Source organism: Limulus polyphemus, unplaced genomic scaffold, assembly GCF_000517525.1.
Source record: "Limulus polyphemus unplaced genomic scaffold, Limulus_polyphemus-2.1.2 Scaffold5953, whole genome shotgun sequence".
Lineage (NCBI taxonomy): Eukaryota > Metazoa > Arthropoda > Merostomata > Xiphosura > Limulidae > Limulus > Limulus polyphemus.
In genome coordinates this window covers 9,782-17,074 of record NW_013671563.1, presented here as the reverse complement: position 1 = coordinate 17,074, position 7,293 = coordinate 9,782, and the positions used below count along the sequence as shown (strand labels likewise).

The window sequence follows — 7,293 nt, the reverse complement described above, 5'->3', positions numbered from 1 at the left end:
GTCAATCTTGGTCTGATGTACATTTTCCATATTGAAACTAAAGGTAGAAACCAGCTTACTCAAAACCATTTTTGCTGGAAATGTGTACACACTCATTGTAAGCTTTTCTACATCTGCACATGTGTGTAAAAAGAGGGCACCCACTTTATCTGCTAGCTTTTCATTTGCCTTTGATATTACTTTTATAAAAGAAGATGACTATGGTATTTCTACAGGCATCAGAGTTGACATTCTGAGTGCTTTACACTTTCTGTGTGGTAGGATTCCTGCAAATGATTCTCAGTTGTTTCATTCTGATATATAGTTCCACAATTTTATGCAATCAGAGGCAATTAAATTTTATTTGAATACAGTTTGACGGGTTCCGTAAACTTTTAAAATGCACTATGCCTTACATGTGAAAATGTTCAAAAACATCTTTTTAAGAGTATGTGTATATTGCTTGATAGACTTGGATTGGAATCAGTTTTCATGTTCTCTTCAGACATGGATGAATTCAATGGCATAGCAATAGTTCTCTCAGCATCTCCGATGATCATGCAATTTTCTATTACTTTCTCCTGATTATTGTCAATATTAGCAGGATCATATAAGAGTGTTAATAGTTCTGCTGTTTTGCAGAGGCATTTCTATCTCTTCCTGTGTCAGCATTCTAAAATACATAAATTTCATCATCAGGTCTACTGGGAAGTGAGACTGAAAATGTTTGGTTGGCATGCCTAGGTAGTACTGTTGGTGTGTTGTTGGATGCTTCAAGCCAGTGTTCCAGGGAACTTTCTTATTTCCTGGACTCTTCATTTACATCTAAAATAGTTGAATAAATGCTACTTCTACATACAGAAAGCAATAGATTTCATATTTTCAGTCACAACACATTTTAAGCCTATTTTTATCATTTTTTTGTAATCAAAGCTTATACATGTATTTTGTAAACTACTTGCAGTTTAATAGCGGCAGCCGTTAGACATGTTTGGGGGGGCTAGAGTTGTTTCTTTTTCAATAGATAATTAATTGCTATTATATTTTTAAGTAGATAATACAGGTCTTGGTCAGTGTGAAAATAAAGTTATAACCGTGGTAATGATTTTATGGTCTAAAATAAACAATCCATATGATGTTATCTCCAGAATTAAAATCCTGAACTAAATAACTCCAGTTTTATGTCTTATTTTAGGAATAATTACAATTTTATTGAAAAAATTCTGACTATCGGATGTCACTTTTAAGTTATTGCCAAAAAACAGGGTTTTAAGCTGTCTGGTCAGACTGTAGTTTAGACTTTTAGGCATGGACTGATGGAGCCATTGACCTTAATACAGCATATTGTTATATTTTAAATGTCACAGTTGTGTAATCATTCTTGCAATAAACAAACCTTTTATGAAATTAATGCTATTTATATTTATTACCTTGTAGTGCTTGTCAGATCGAAGTTCTAACTTCTTATAACTCACAATCATCAATGGACGAACTCGTTGCACCATGAATTGTGTGTACTGTATACTCAAAGAGAACAAGAAACACTGACGTCATGACATAAGCACAATTTACATAAATTATAAAGTTGAAAATATTAAGTTCTTAACATATTACATACAGATGAAAATTTTAAGTTGTGTGGACAATAAGTATAACTATACTTAGAAAAATTGTGCTTGGATACAGCATATCATAATAATATGAAATTGTAAATCCTTTAGGCCTGGTATTTTCTAAAGTTATAACAGTAAAAAATTACCTAGAATGCATGTCAGAATGTCCCTGACCCCTGCCTTGTGTAGTTGGAAATTTTCTTTAGAATAAACCTTGTGTGAACATCATTTTATACAAGAAAACCTATAAAATATGAATTTTTAATTATAGTATCTTTGAAAAGATACTGTAACTCATGTTTACATTTTTCAGAAAGGGGTATTTTAAACATATGTCCACACAGCCCTAAAAAGTGTTATAAAATAAAACTGTTTGTATGTTTTTAAATCTACTTGAACACATTCCCATAACAGATACTACTGTATAGAGCCAAAACATGGAATGAGGGTATATTTAAACATACATGCACACAGTCTCAATTGCTATAAAAGATATTTTACAAACAAAACAATGTGAAAATATTCATAAATGTGCATGAACACTCTCCCAATTGCTCTAACGTTAGTGCACAAATTATTATTATCATCAAATTAAAAAAAGAAGAGGGAGGGTATCGTTTTATTAGTTCAATAAACATGTTTTTCTAAACAATGTGAAGATCCAAAAAACGTGTGAAAATAGAAAAAAAAGACAGAAGTATGATTTTCACAAATCGTGAAAATGCATGTTTCTCGTGTTTGCTGTACATATAACCTTTGCTTTCACTCATGAGTTCTTAGAGTGTACAATTTTTTCTTTTGTAGATTCCATAACAAATTACCAAAATCCTTGTTCACACTTGGCTTTGAATAAACAACTTATTACAGTCTTAAATGAAAAACATTACTGTGTCATAACGTTATATAATTATTTTCTTTTTCAAGAGAATTTTCTTTTAAACATGGTTGTAATAATTCAAGACTTGTTTGGAGTAATGGGAGACTCAAAACTGTTTATTTAACAGGATATATGCACCTAATCATTAAGCAATTTGGCTTCTTATCTTTGATGTAGTGAGTATAATTTATCAATATGATTCTGTTTACTTACACTGAAAAATTAATGAGCATTAAGGTCATAAAATGCTATAGTCAACATACATTTAACTCGTACATATTATATATATATATATGTAATATACAAGTGCATCTATCTGTTTACTTACTCTGTTCAAGTGGCTAATTTTTGTATACTTTCACTTTTATGGCAATATATAACATTCACAGAATGTAAAAATTACACACTTGGTGTTTCTTGACAGTATTTCTTTACTTAATAGCATACTTGTACAATACTCTTATTGCTGTTTACTTCAAATGCCGGTCAGTTGTATATATGTTTATGCATTTTTTATACCTTCTAACCCCTGAAAAAAAGACTGTCCATCAGTCTAAAAGTTAGTGACTAAATATACTTTTTTGTTTCTTTAAACTTCTAAAACATTAAATGTATTTTATAGTCAAGATAGTTGTAACTAATTGGGTTTAACATTTATAATTACTGGATCAATGTCATATAAACCTGTTTGACATTTCTTTATGCAATTCTCATAATTTACAATTATGAATATTGGAAAAATACAACTTTATTTTATAAAATATGGCTTCAGTTCTCAGTTTTTTTGTCAAGACACTAAACAACTACAACTATATTTCTCAAATGACTTTTGCATTATTTGAATGTAATAAGTAATAATGTAATTTCATCAAACCTCACTGACTCTGCAAAAATGCACATAAAACTATTCTTTTTAAGTCCTGAACATACTCAACTTTAAATATGATGAACAAATGAAAACACATCTGCAATTTCTGTCCTAGAATTTATGGACACTGATTACAAAATATTTTATATCAGGTGTGACTACAGTCTTCAAGCTTGTGTAATTTTTGACTAAAAAAAAAAGGTTTTTGTTAGCTGTCACCAAAATGCTTAATTCTTTTGAGCCACAGTGGAAACCGTATTAATCCTGAGTATGTAACTAGAGGGAAGGCACTTGGCTAGCAGCACCCATCACCAACATTTTTTTTCTTGTTGGACTGCTGACTAGAAGGAAGGAATCTAGCTGATAAGACCTGCTGCTAGCTTTTTTTATCTTCCTGTACATTCCATTGTTTGAGGAACACTGCTAATCAAATAATAGGGCTGTTGTTTAACCCTTTCACTGTGGCTGGGCCATATATTTCCCAGACCACTGGGAAATATAAATTTCAGCCACAGTGAAAGGGTTAATTAATTAGCAAATGCCATTACCATTAATCATTCATTTATTTATACTTATCCAAATGCATAGAAAAGTCTTCACATTTATCATAGACAAAAAATCTGCAACCTATTTCATGCCATGTGACCAATGTCCTCAAATTATTTAACTTGTGTTAGTCATAAGTGACACCAGTCCTTTCCTTTATTCTACAAAATCAACAAGTATAACTGCTTTCTTTTTCAAATGTGGCAACCAACATATATTTTTTATACTGTAGACAATAAATGTAACTATTTTATTTTCATATGAGACTACTATACTTATTTTCACCTATCAACAACTTAAATAGTATTTTTGAGATGCTATTACAGTTTTTTTTATATTTATCCTAGATAATAAACACTTAGAATCTGCATATGAAACAGTGGAAGATACCCAGGAATGAAACCCATTCTGAACCAAATGTTGAATATGGGTCTAAGTACCAAGACAAGAGGGCATTAGGCAAAATATAATGGCACACCCAATTTCAAAAGCCAGGCATATAAATAGAATCCTAAATATTTGAAATGCATGTGGTGTCATACATGACTTAAATGCTGCTGAAACAAGAGTAAAATCCAAGTTGAGGCAACACCAAGACATAAGATTGGAAGTTCTGTTTTTCTTTTTCAGTAGATACTTATTAATAAACAAATCCAACAAGCAGAGTAAATTTGCACCATTACTATCTATAACTAGCAAATTAGTAACACAAAATATTTAACTTTTCATTTCCTGCACATATTGGGAAAGATTGTCAGAAAAAAAATGTGAAACTTTGCCTCAGGAGTTAATGTCTAAACAGTGTATAAGCCATGAACTTTATGGATATATTGACCAATGTATAAGCCTTGGCCCAATTAATGAAGTATTTGATGACTACAGATGATTTTATTCCATCTCTAGAGTGGACCAGTAATATTCAGGGTTATTCTTTGTAGAGGAGAACCAAAAGTTCTTTCTTAGAGCTTACCCTATTTAGACTGGCATTTTCCTTGGGTGGCATCAATTTTATAGTGTTCACTGTTATGCAAAGTCTAAAGAATCTTACACCTCAAAGCTCTGGGGGGACTATGAGCAGTAATACTGGCTGAGAAATGCTTCTCAGTGAATGATAACAATGGTACAGTACATCTTTATGCACTCTTAACTACTCATACAAGTGTCATATATTACATGCATCCATGCTACATTTCTCACTGTCAGCTGGTAACACTTTACTCTTTGCTTCACAGCAAGAAGTGCCAATGGTAGATCTTGGTCTTCCATTTGCTCCTCTCAGAGCTTCCAAAATGTTAATTGTGGCATCCATCCACTAGCGGAATCTGCTGTTGTGTGGTTCATTGATTTTCTAAGAACTTATGAGTGAAAGTAAAGATAAATATGTTATGTCAACCACACTACATCTACCATATTCAGAGGTATTTTGACCAATACCAGAGCTCATCAAGCCAACTTGGATGCAACATATATTGTATTGTTCTAGGCACTATTAATATCATGAATTCTCGTGAACAACAATTGTTATGGTGTGTACTAGATTAAGTAAGTAAAGCCCCCCAGTGGCACAATGGTAAGTCTGCTGACTTATAATGCTAAAAACTGGATTTTGATACCTGTTGTAGGCACAGCACAGATAGCCTATTGTATGGCTTTGTGCTTAACTACAAACAAACAAATGTAAGTGCTTTAATTATTATTAATTTTTTATTTAGATTATTTACAAATCAAATACTTAGAGCAAGGATTGATAACAAAGAATTACTTATTTATTTTATTTTCAACACTGATTACTTATTATTTTTTGGAATGAGAGAATGTACCCGATTTTCTGTTTTCCAAGCCTAGGAAATAGTATATGATTAAACCATTCTCTTGGAATGCTATTACTAAGTCTGCTATCATCCCTTTGGGGTTTTGATCATCCATTACAGCGATCTATGTTCCACACAAACAGTGAATTTTTTTATCATACAAGCACAAGTTTTTCCTTGTTCATCATACAGTATCTGTGCTCTGGAGCCATGAGCATATAATTACCATATGTGATTACATATTTTACTCCATCCTGCAACTGAGATAACACTGTTCCAATTCCACTATCACCGGAATTGGTGTTCAGCAGGAACTCACAATTTTGTTATGAATACATCAACACTTCAGGGACTGGAATGCTTGCTTGCTTTTTTTTCACCTGAAGTGTATTTCAGTATTAGTGAGAGTCAACAGTTGGCCACAAACCATTGGTAATATGATGTGAAACCAAGTGAACTATGAACTTCTTGTTTCATCACAGTTTAAGGTCAATCTTGCTACTATTTTAGCAAAAACGGTTGAGGTTTCTTCTCTACTCACAGTATGACCAAGAAATCTCTCTTCCATGTTCATGCACATTTTCCTGGTTTCAGTTTCAAGCCTGCTTTTTTTTCCATATCTGATGGAATGCCATTTTCAGATTATCAGCAACAGACTTGAATGTGTGACCATACATAAATACATTGTCAACATAGATTAGGAACTTCTACTATTGCAGCTCCTTTAGTGCAAGCTCCATTAGGTTGTTGAAAGTTGTGGCTGTGTAACATAGGCTGAAAACAGCATGTACGGGCTAGCTTTTCTGTTGAAGGCAGTCTTAGGTCTGCTCTTAACATTTAGCTTGACTTGCCAGATCTAACATATTAAACCAAATAGGCCTCTTCCAGTGCACCCAGATGTTGTCTGTTTACAGTGGTTTCACTCAGACAGCCTAATATATCATGGGATTTATCTGCATCAATCAGGATCTCTACCTCCCACTCTTGTACTCCAACAGTCACATATCAAGGCCCACTTAGCTCTAAAAAGCTAGGCTAACCACTGCACATTTGGGTATAAATTTTTATTGAATTTCCCCAAATCAGTGACCAGGTGACTTGGGTTCATCTAGTTCTCAGATCTGCAGCAGTACTATACATCACATGCTTTTGGCTCTCATGCACCTGTTACATCATTAATTGAAACCAATAGCTTTGTATCCTTGCTGTTGAGCAAGGTATGGACAATTCACTTAAAAGTAACCCTACATTCCAACAGGCAAAATATACTTTGCTCTTTTCTTACAGAATGATGTCCTCGTGGAGATATTGACAGCATAAGTTGTGCCAGATAAAATATTTGAGGACTGGGATAGTCCTGCCCATTCACTGGATACCAGTGTGGTTGCTTTGCAATTATGGGATGTGTGGATAGTTCACTGGGCTCAAACCTAGCATGACATGGGTGCCTGGGTAGGATGGTCTGCTTAACCCGTTGACTACCGGCTACTAACTTTCTTAGTAGCCAGAGCAAGTCTTGCAATTTGTCATTCCAACAATAAAACTACTGGTTAAAAAGTTTTAAAACTTCGTAATGACTTTAATAAATGTGTGTAGTTT

General features: G+C 33.2%; 1 long non-coding RNA gene across 1 annotated transcript; it reads right to left on the bottom strand.

Annotated features, from left to right (window-relative positions):
• Positions 1-245: 245 nt before the first annotated feature.
• Positions 246-4,462, bottom strand: LOC111089343. The gene is made up of 2 exons (XR_002613605.1): positions 1,410-4,462; positions 246-804 (listed from the first exon to the last, which is right to left on the bottom strand). It is a non-coding gene; the product is annotated as an uncharacterized LOC111089343 (long non-coding RNA).
• Positions 4,463-7,293: the final 2,831 nt, after the last annotated feature.